The sequence below is a fragment of the Tyto alba genome, unplaced genomic scaffold (assembly GCF_018691265.1).
Source record: "Tyto alba isolate M040663 unplaced genomic scaffold, T.alba_DEE_v4.0 Super-Scaffold_13, whole genome shotgun sequence".
Taxonomy (NCBI): domain Eukaryota; kingdom Metazoa; phylum Chordata; class Aves; order Strigiformes; family Tytonidae; genus Tyto; species Tyto alba.
In genome coordinates this window covers 42,176,583-42,187,498 of record NW_024881275.1, presented here as the reverse complement: position 1 = coordinate 42,187,498, position 10,916 = coordinate 42,176,583, and positions in this window count along the sequence as shown.

The following is a 10,916-nucleotide window of genomic DNA, read 5'->3' as shown; positions in this document are numbered from 1 at the left end:
CACTAGAGAAGAATCTATAAAATCCATTTATATTCTCTGTCATTATTTTACTTTTTTTTTTTTCTTTTTAGTATTTGCATAGCCTTCTGTGTCAAACTAGATTTTTGTTAGGGTCTTTATATTTTTTCTATAAGCTTAAAAAATAAGAATGCAGAAATACAGAGTGTCGGGCTATAAAACTGAGCTCTTAGATGTGAATTTAGAGGCAGAATGATTGAAGTCTTTCTCCTTCATTAGGTAGGTGTGTTAATCAGCATCACATTGTTCATTCAGATGAGATTCCAAGAGTGCTTATTTAAAAGGAATTTAAAAAAGGTTGCTGTATTTCTGTTATGTAAAGTAAGTTTATTCACAGGAGAGGGTTTCCTTTCCTTCTTTATGCTCTAACTCATCTCTATTTTCTGTTCTCTGAAGTAGGGCAGCAGAACTGAGCCATGTGAAAAGAGGTCTGTGAGCTGTTGTATTATCTAGTGTAAGTACTGTTTTGCCCTGCGAGGGTATGAAATACATTTATGAAGTAACACAGAGGAGAATTGCTGAGGGGTATACCCAGGTGACCATGAAGAAGCCTAATTAATCAGTAAGTACCAAACTGTCCTTTATTTGAAGGCTTCACCACAGCTATGGCTAAGCAACATGATTGCCACCTGCTGTAGGTGGCTTCCCTGTAATTTTTCCCTTGGGGAAGCAGGAGAGTCCTTGATGGAGACGGTTGTTTTACTTTCCTCAGTATGTGTTCTGCTGCTGTGCAAAGTTGCTGATGTATTGTTAGCCTCACTGGAGTAGCTGGTGTATAAATTCTACACTGAATTTAATAATAGGCATGAGTGTGATTAGTTTTTCTATGCTAAACCCTTACAAAGATGAGTGCTGCTTTTCTTACTGTGACAGTTTAAGTTTTAAGTATGATCCTGGCTATTCACAGAGCCATGGTCCTTTTATTTTTTTTTTTTCCACCTGTATGATAATTTTGTACTAACTAAAACAAGTGAGATCTACAGTACCCGTTGCAAAACCTGAAAACAGAGAATGAATTAAAAAAATCATCTGTTGATAGCCACTATTTTTTATTATGGTCATCACAAGTGGCTGGAGAAATGATACTGTGGGACTGCTCCACCTTCATTTCTGCACTTTGCCTGACAGTAGTTCTTGGATAAATGTGCACTTAAATAATGCTTCATATTGAATATGTTTCCCATTAGACATCAGGCTGGTGCCTTCTCCCTCCTGATCCCCCACATACTCATTACATTATCTAAACAGCAACGTCTTTCAGGAGAATAATTAAGATCAATCTTCTCTTTTTGATATGAGCACTCTTGTTTTTTTTCTTTTAGAAGCCTCATAGATTTTTCTTCTGGCAAGATTTCTGTTGAACTGAAACTCTTCTACTGCTATGCATTCATGCTTGGCTGGACCTGTGGAGCCCTGAAGAAACGCAAATAATATTAAGAAGGATAAAGGCTTTTACTTTGATAAGCAGTGATGCCAACTAGTACTGTTATGTAGTTCACTTATTATTCCTCAGAGTGTTTGCTACCATATTAATTGCTATGGAAGTGACAGAAGATGACAGTGATTTGTAGAATCTGTTTTGTTTTTTTTTTTCCCTCTGGATAAATTAGCGATCAACGATACTAGATGGGTATAACAGATGTCCTTCAGATAGGTTTAGAGCATCTGCTCTGCAAATGAGCTGTTACAGGAAGTCCTTGGAAAAAAACTTCTGTTTTGGTTGTCCAGTGATGGTTTCTTCTTAATAATCTCTGAAATTGAATACTTTACAGAAAGGTCTGACACCAGCTTCATTAATCTCAATAAGTACTTCTGGTACAGCAGAGGTTACTGTAGTATCCTGCTGCTTCTCTTAGAACAGAAAAAAAAAAAAAAAAAAACCAAACACCAACAAACCAAAACAATGTATATATATAGGTAGAGTGTGGGGTCTGATCTTTTATTACTCATTTGAATTGCATAACTTAGTTTTTTATATGAGACAAAGGAATATTTGCAAAGGGCTGCTGTGAATAAAAGGAATCTATTAGGTATTAGCATGTTTAGGTCCGGTTAATAGACTTACTAAAACTGCCAGGGTTGGCAGCTCTCCTGCCACTGGCAGCATTAGGCTTTGCTTTAATGAAACCCTTTTATCTGCTCAAGAGGGAAGATTGAGCAAACAAATGAAGAGAGCAGTTAATAGAGAATAGATGGTGAAGTACAAAGGCAAAATGGGAAAGAAAACTTGCTTTCAAATTATTACTGGTCTGTTGTTTGTTTGTTTGTTTTCCCCATGGGGATGTTAAGAATCATGAGCACTTATTAACACAGAATTACATACTTTAAGCTCACAGAAACTGAGTAGGTCACAGCAGTCATTGTCTCTGTCTTGCTGTGTACTTTATTCCCTTCCTGGACTCTTTTTACCTTGTTTTCATTACAGTTCAAAAAGCAGGCTCTGCTAAGCTTTTTGGCTCTGAGTACCAGAAAAATTGCCAACTGGGAGGATAAAATATTCTGCTGCCAAAATAAAAAAGGAGGAGAAGGTGTTGGAGCAAAGACTGAAGATCACCACATACATGGCACTGACATCCCTGAGGCAGGTATGACCTGTTACCTGCACTGTACAACTGAAACAAGGGCAAACCAGAAGCTTTCTGTAAACAAACATAGCTCATCATGACTGGAATGATTTTACCTGTCTAGGACATGGATTTTTACAGCTAAGAAATATTTGTACACCCCAAATTAAGTGAGTTAAGACTAAGTTGGTGCCACTCATCTCGCATCATAGGGAGAGGGGTGGAATTGTTAGATGGAGCCAAAATTCATTAGAGGTGGCTTTTCACAGTGCTGCCACAGGGAAGCAGACATTTTCAATTAATCCAAATGAGAATATTTGAACTATTATTTTTCAGAAAGATTTGCTTGTTCAGCATCACAAAGCTCTTGGTAAAACCACAGTTCAGCTGAACTCTTGAAAATGGATTTAAAAATATCATTTAATCGTCTGGAAAAGCAGGTGTTCAGCTACCATATTGTTTCCATACTTTACAGGAGCTTATTAAAATTAAGTGTAATGCCACCATTATCTTGAAGTTCCAATATGTACCTGTTTGTGTCTCAGTAAAACACACTGAACATTCTGGCCTTCAGATTTTGTTCCAGAATTTAAAATTTTAATCCGGTATTGTAGTAAGTTCAATGGGATTTGAATTGAGGTGTTGGAGACAGGGAAGACTCCATCCAGATTTCCTCCCAAGTCATAAAGTAGGAAACATTACTGATGGGAAGAATCAGGGAATAAACTGTCTAACTGTTCACCAGAGTGTTTAACCAACTCATGGCATCAATGTTTCCACTTTATGTCTCTGGCTAACTTAAGGACAAACTTAGTCCTTTCAAACATGATTAGTGTGTGTGTATATGTATAGTGACATTGTTTAGTTTTGGTATATTTGTCCTGAGGCACCGAAAATCTTGCAGTGTTTGTCCTGTTCAGTAACACTGGTGGGTCTTCCTAGTCAAAATCCTCTTATCCATGGAACCAAAGGATTACTGTGTTGTCTGCTAGCAACTTCAATGCTATTTCAGGATCCTTACAGGAGAAAGACAATCTAAAATTGGGTGAGCAGTGAGGAAAGTTTTATCACTGAAGCAGGTTAAATAGAGATTTATGGTCTTGGTGCCTACTGACTCAACACTCAAGGCGCCATCACTGGTGAATCCAATTCCCTAAATACCATAAAGTATCCTCACTATTTTATTTGTGTCTAATAGATGTGTTTGGGCTGGTAAGTATGATTAAAATGAGCAGTTTCACTAAAATTACTAAAATCATCAGAAACAACACATCACAGTAGATATATTACTCATAATCTAGTAAAACTGTGCTAACCCATTAGACTAGACTATTATGTTGCTGTACAAAGTTTCCTTATGCAAGAGAGAACCCGTTATAAAGACTGTAACTTGTATTTCTGCAACTTCTAGTGCAAGGATAAGTATATTAAAAATTTTAATGTAAGTAAATAGTTAAATGGGTAAACTCTCCCTCCCATGTACTATATGGGAGTTTTACTGTTTAATTCAGTGGACCAGGCTGTCAGACTCTGTGTTTGATTGGAAATGAATGGTTTACTGAGCTCTGCGTAGCAGCATGGAGTTGCAGCCCAGGACAGGGTTCTGTGACTGATACAGGCGGCTCCAGTGGTGGTAATTCCTCCCTGCTCTGGTTTCTCTGACAAGTGCTGACACACTCATTAGCTGAATAATGATGAGGTGGGATCTGAGTAGCCTGCTGCAAATAGGTATTATATGGAATAATTTTGAAGTTTCCATACAATTGAAAGGAATTTAGTGCCCTGCCATGTTGAGGAGCTAACAAGTAGTGTCTGCTATTACTAAACTAAATGGAATATACTTCAGATACAAGCTGAGAATAAAAAGTGTATTTCTAAAGTTAAGGATTTTCATTCCCTGTGCTTCCCTCACCCCTTTGACAATCCCCTTTCCTCTCCCCAAGTAAGTAGAAGAGTTTTGCTTAAAGCTTATCAAGAGAGGAAGGAGAATCTGATTTAATCTGCATCATGGTTGGACTCAGGCCATGAATCCATTACACTGCTGTTACCATTGAATAGTGTGTATCATGAGCCTGCTCCAGTACAGTGAACTACTTGACGGTGTCCGTGGGTGGCTGTGACAGGGGGTGACAAGAAATATCAGTGCCAGGACCATCCAGAGGCTCAGAGCAGACTTCCCCAGCCCCAGGGCACACACCTTTGTAATGCACAGTATTAGGCACTGTAGGGAAACAGTGCAAAAAGGCTGTGAGAGCAAAATAGCAGCTGCCCTCCTAGGAATCAGTAGTATTTGAATGCTTAGATACACGTCTCTCTACTATGGTGACATTAAAGGGAAGAGAGGCTAAAGTCTGCTCTGGAACCACTTTTACTTCCTCAGTGATAAATATCTCTCAAAATTATGTGGAGTACAAACAAAAGGCTGAAACTGAAAAGCTAAAGAAATGCAGTTTTATTGTTTCAGATGGTTATTTTATTTTAATGAGTACCCAGGAGGATACTCAAGAGATCTGCAGGAGTGGTTGAGACCAGCAGTGCATGACAATTCAAGGTCCCACACTAGAGAAATATTGAAGATTTACCAAGCTCCAGTCGGTAAAATGAGATAGGGTTAGATAATTTTCCTGAAAAGACATGATTTGCCAAGGTTCACTGTATTCTGTTGAATGCTTGTCCTTAATCATACACCCATGAAACATGGTTTCTCCTATAAATAGTGTCATCACTTCTTTCAGAATGCTTTTTTTAGTATCTTTTAAAACTTCTAAATACTAAAAATTATGTTTGTATTCTCAGTTGTTTAAAACAACTGGGTAACATGTAGCAGGTTTACACAGTGGATTTACTGGTGAGGATAGCTAATGTGGTCTCCTTATAAAAGTATTTTTTCATATTGGAAAGCCTCTGTATTTCTTTCTTTGCATATGGTAAGAAGAATGACAGTAGCTGTGTTCCACATTATTCATTAACTAAAGTCCACACATTCCCAGTGGAAAACTGACTAACAGAATCTAAACTTCTGTGCTAAAGTAATTTCCTCTGTGAAAAACCTAAGCATGTAAAGAGTGATGACAGAAAATTTTTCCTGTAATGCATTGGGTTAGAAGTAGTTTAGGGCATGTAATAAAACAAAACACAATACCCTGAAGGGATATGCATTGTAGCAATGAAGGTACAATAATTTGAAGATGGTTTGAATTAGCCTTTGAAGGTCACTGTGGTGTCTCCAAGCTAGGCTAGCTTGAGTAGGTCATCTGTTTTTCCATTGTTCATCATCAATAATTTCCATTATTCAGGAAATAGTTTCTGCATCATTTATAACTCATGCTCCAAGTAGAATTTAGATAATGTTTTTTATCACCACCAGTCTTGATAGAAATTTCAAAATTTCTCAACATGTGCCTTCAGTGTACTTTTACACTGGTGTACCGACAAGAGTCACAAAGGTCAGCTGTGATTTGAGACAGGCCGCTTGCCCAAACCCTGGTCACTCGGGTCAGGGCTGTTGGAGGCTCTCTCAGCTTTACGTGTCGTGCATCCTGGATGCGTGGTGAGAGGCAGGTGGTCCCACACCAGTGCTTCACAGCTGAGCCAGGGAGGTCTGAGGCAGATTGAGTCCAGCCGCTGGTGTAGAAGCATGTCTGTGACAAATGCCATGTAAAGTGGACCAAACTATGGCATCTGGGCAGCTTCTGCAACGACACAGCTCATATCCTCCTGACTGAGAAGAGACAGCAATTAGGCCTCTCTGAATTACATGCCTATAGAAAAAAAGATGGTTAAAGGCTGAATTTCTGCCTCTTGTTATTCTAAAGGTCCTCTTGTTGTATGTCCTCCCAAGTTAATACATAGCAGACAACTGCTAAACGCATTGCTTACATCTTGACATTATACATTTGAAAAAATGTACTCAGTTCCCCAATGGGATCTGCTGGCAAAGTGGAATTTGGGAGGATTGACTGAAGCACGGATTATTATTTTTTTTTTTTTTTTTTTGTATTGCACTACATTAAGATGCTCCTTCAAAACTTCGGTGAAATACAGAGAGGAAATCACTGTCACTTTTAGTCATGTGGAACAAACATACACAGTGGAAATTGTTGTAGCCAAAACTTGAAAGTATATATCAGCATAGAAATGATAACAGTTTCTGGTATTACATACTCATTTATTTCACATTTTAAATCTTAAATGGAATTATGTCATTGAGTGTTGAAAATCCAGGATATGGAAGTACATAACAAATAGGGAACAGGGACAGTGCAGGGTTCAAAACCAATTACCAGTTGTGTCTTACAGCTGTTAGCAGTATAAGGCACTACTTACCTACTTGACTAATTTGTCCACAGAAGGAAATTGATGTGAAATGAGGAAAAAGTATGAAGTAAAGGTGACTTTACAGTGACATTCATGCAAAATAAAGGTTCTTAATGAAAGCCCACTGTAACTTTGTTGGTGCCTGATGCAATTCCCTGCCCCCATAAATACTGTCAATGAATGTGTCTTCTCTTTTCTGTGTGTACAGAAAAATAAGAAGTTACTCTTTCCTGGAATAAAAACAAACAAAAAATTTTCAGAGAGCGTGAAAAGGTATTTTGGAACAAAACATGAATGCACACAGAGGCTAATTCTTCCCAGCAGGGTTCTTGCAGGCATTCAGGTAAAGTATGGGACAGCATCCTCTTGCTTTATTACACAACACAACCTGTTTCTGAATACCAATAGAATAAATGTGACAGGTAATTAGGAAAGTATTTTCAAATGTAACCTGAGTCCAAATATACAACTAGAACTTACTGAAAATCTCCCCTTTACAGATGAGGAAAGTCACTTCATTTAGCTGCTTTAAAAAATTCAATCACTAGTTTAAAAATCATGGGATATTTCAAACTATTCAGTTTTGGATTGATCCTGTTTAAGTTATTAGTATTACAGGTCTATTACCAGCATATGCACACAAGTAAATGTTTCTGATAATCTTTGCCTTTTCACAAATGTTCATCTGTATTATTAAAGTAGACTCCTTTTCATGTCATCTTTTGTTCCACAACTAAGAGGCCGTTAAGATGTCTCCTAGATGGCCACTTACCTTACACTGAAACTGCTGGACATAGCTAGGACAATAGTTTCTTTGCAGATTATATGATGGAATCCAGATTATGATCCCAGTTTATTTCAGTTAATGAACTGATAAACTCATGAGTAATCCCATTGATTACAAAGAGATTAACAGTTTCATGGGATGCAGTATGTTCCATAAAGCAAGTTAAAACACTTTCTATTACTGCTCATCACGAATCCTCAAGATCTTCCACTGTTTCCACAGTTTATAGTAAATTGCATATGGCTTTTTCTTTTTTTTCTAGGGAGAGTAAATAACCCTTACATGCCTGAATAATATGTGGATAAACAGAAGCAAGTGCATTCTGACCACCAGAATGCTAATTAATGTTTAGTAATTATTATTAATATCAAAAGAAATTTTTCTGAAAGTGATAGTTGAATTGTTTTCGTTGTTACATGCAGCCTTGCAAAGACCTGATTACACTTTTAGTCTTTTTCAATACCTGAAGGAGTAAACTCTTCTGTACAGAATGCTATCTATTGCTATTGTGAAAGACAGAAAGGTCACATCTGCATTACCACACTGCATTTGATTGCATCCTCAAAAAAAAAAATCAGTAGTATTTAAGGCCCAGTGAAAAGGGAGCCCAGGAAGTTGGTGGGCAGGCATTATTTGCCTCCTGTATGCAGCAGTATAGTAAAGGGTCCAGTTTGGCTAGGTTTCACTGTATAAAAATGGGGAGCTCAGTCAGTCACAGCTGAAACAGCTGAGAAAGCCGTTCCTCATGGCTTCCTGGTTGTTAGCTGTTATTTTCAAACTGAGAAGCCTGTGCCTGGCTGTATGTTATTTTGGATGCAGTAAAAATTTAGGAGTCTCAGGCAAGGGCCAAATACACAGTGTGAACATAATTTTTAAATGGTTGGCTTATTTAAACTAATTGAATGAAAGGATATATTTGCTCTATGAACATTGGAAGATAAATGCTAGAGAAGAATAAACCAACCATCAGATCGTAAGAGTTATAATCACAAAAAAAAAAGAAAAAGTAGATCAGCCAGGAGTGGCTTCAGACTGGAAATTAAAGACAATTGCAAATTATCAGAAGAATGTGTTTTTGAAGTATTCCTCCAGTGGAAGTAGTGGCACAAACCCTGAGTAGTTTCAGATGGAATCTGCATGTGTAACCTCCATTTCAAACCCTATTAATAAAAAGGAATGTAAGATACAGTTGCTTTCAGTAATAGGGACCTGGATAAAATTTAAATGGTGTGCCCAGCTCTAAACATTTGCCACTGCGCAGACCAGCTAAGCCCAACAGGCTTCTTCACAGTTGCACTGAGTTAATTAAGACCATAGCCCTCAGCTAGCACTGTTTCAGACAAAACTGCCAACAAACAATAAGACTTTTATGAGAAAAATTCAGTCCAGGAGCTGAATCCAAGTATCCTAATGAGCTCTAGATTTATCCTTGAATGAATATTAAAGTTATAAATAAACTTCTGTTTCTGTATGAGTAGGTAAGTCATCAATCTGTTTACACAAAAATAATTCTATTATCACTTTTTAATAATATATATTTAGGTTGCAGGACACTATAACCTGCTGGATCCAAGAACCTGGGAGAGGCGAGGCTGCCCAGCTCCATGTCCTTGGATCCAACCATCAGCGAGGCCGGAGACGCTTTCCCATCAGGCAGACACACACAGAGCACACGTACACACCACATACATACCTGTACACGGGTCCGGACCCACGGATCAGACAGACACCCCCCAGAGCACTCACACGGACACAGACAGCACTGAGGGCCTCATCCTGCTCCCCTCTCCGGCAGAGCAGGATGGGAGTCCACAAGTGACAACATGCACACAGGTGTGAACAAGGTGGGTCTCCCTGGCAACTGTCTCAGACCCTCAGCCTGCCCAGCAGATGCCCATTGATCCCCGTCTTCCCAGCTGCTGTCACTGGGACATACAACCCCTGAGGCTGTAGCCCCATGTCAGGCGCTGTGACAGACTTGCACTCGCATACACTCACACTCACACACACACATGTGCACACAGAGCAGGCTGTGCCCCATAGCCAAACCACTGGCGCTCTTGCACTGAGAGACCCCCACACCCACTGGCACCCAGCCACTTCAGCAGCTCAGCGCCCCGTCCAGAGTGATCCGTGCTGGTACTTGCACACTCACACCCACTGTCGGCACTGCACCATGGACACAATGCTCCCACTTGCCCTCTGTCCCCAGTCGCTGCACTGAGATCCAATATGTGCGCGCGTGCATACACACACACATGCGCACACACACACACACACACACACACACACACGTGCATACACACACGCACACACGGAGCCATCACCCACAACAGAGTGAGGAAGGACTGTGGCGAGCAGCTGGGACACGCTGCACTGGCCAGGCGCAGGGCATGGCTGACAAGCGTACCCACCAGCCAACTACTTACCTGCCACCGGCCCTTTTTGCCCCCTTGCCCCTCATTTTGCCACTCCTGGTAATCTTCAGATCACCTCGACCCCCTTTTCGCACTTTTGGTTCCTCTCTAAACTTCCAATGGTAAATCTTATGGGATCCAAAGCTGTTTTTCCCCTGCACCCATGTGTCCCCCAGCCCTGGGCAGCAATCCCCCCCTCCCAGTTGGAAGCATGACCTGGAGGCTGGTGGTGGGTTTCACACTGGGCGTGGGCTGGGGCTCTCCCAGGAGAGACCTGGGAGGGCCATGGCAAAGTCATTAGTTCTTCAGGAACTTTCTATTTGGGTTCCCATCTGCCGTCCTGCCCCTGGGCTCCTCGGGGCTTATGTGATGGGCCTATGATGGGCTGGTGGCCCTGGGCTGAGTCTGGGAGCAACCAGGGAGGGGCATTATTTGGGGTCCCCCCTCCACCGTTTTCACTCTGTGCTCCTCGGTGGGTGTGCAGACAAGCTTTATCACATAACCTAACAAAACCATCTCAGTAATCAGACCTTTACACCATACCATATGTAAAGAAAGTACCAAACACAAAGAATTTGATGAAAAACTGTCTTTCACCTTCCAATTCACATGCTCTTGAACTGCCATGTAGTAGTCCAGGCAAATGACTTCTTGCATTGTGATCTCCTATTTTTGCTTATGAGAAAATAAGTAATGATGGCAAAAGGAGTCAATGCTTTCATTTTTCCAGGGTGATTAGTTCTAGTAAGTCTACCATTAGTTCCTCTATACTGTCCCTTTACTGATTATTAATGATAGAATCTCCTGGCATCA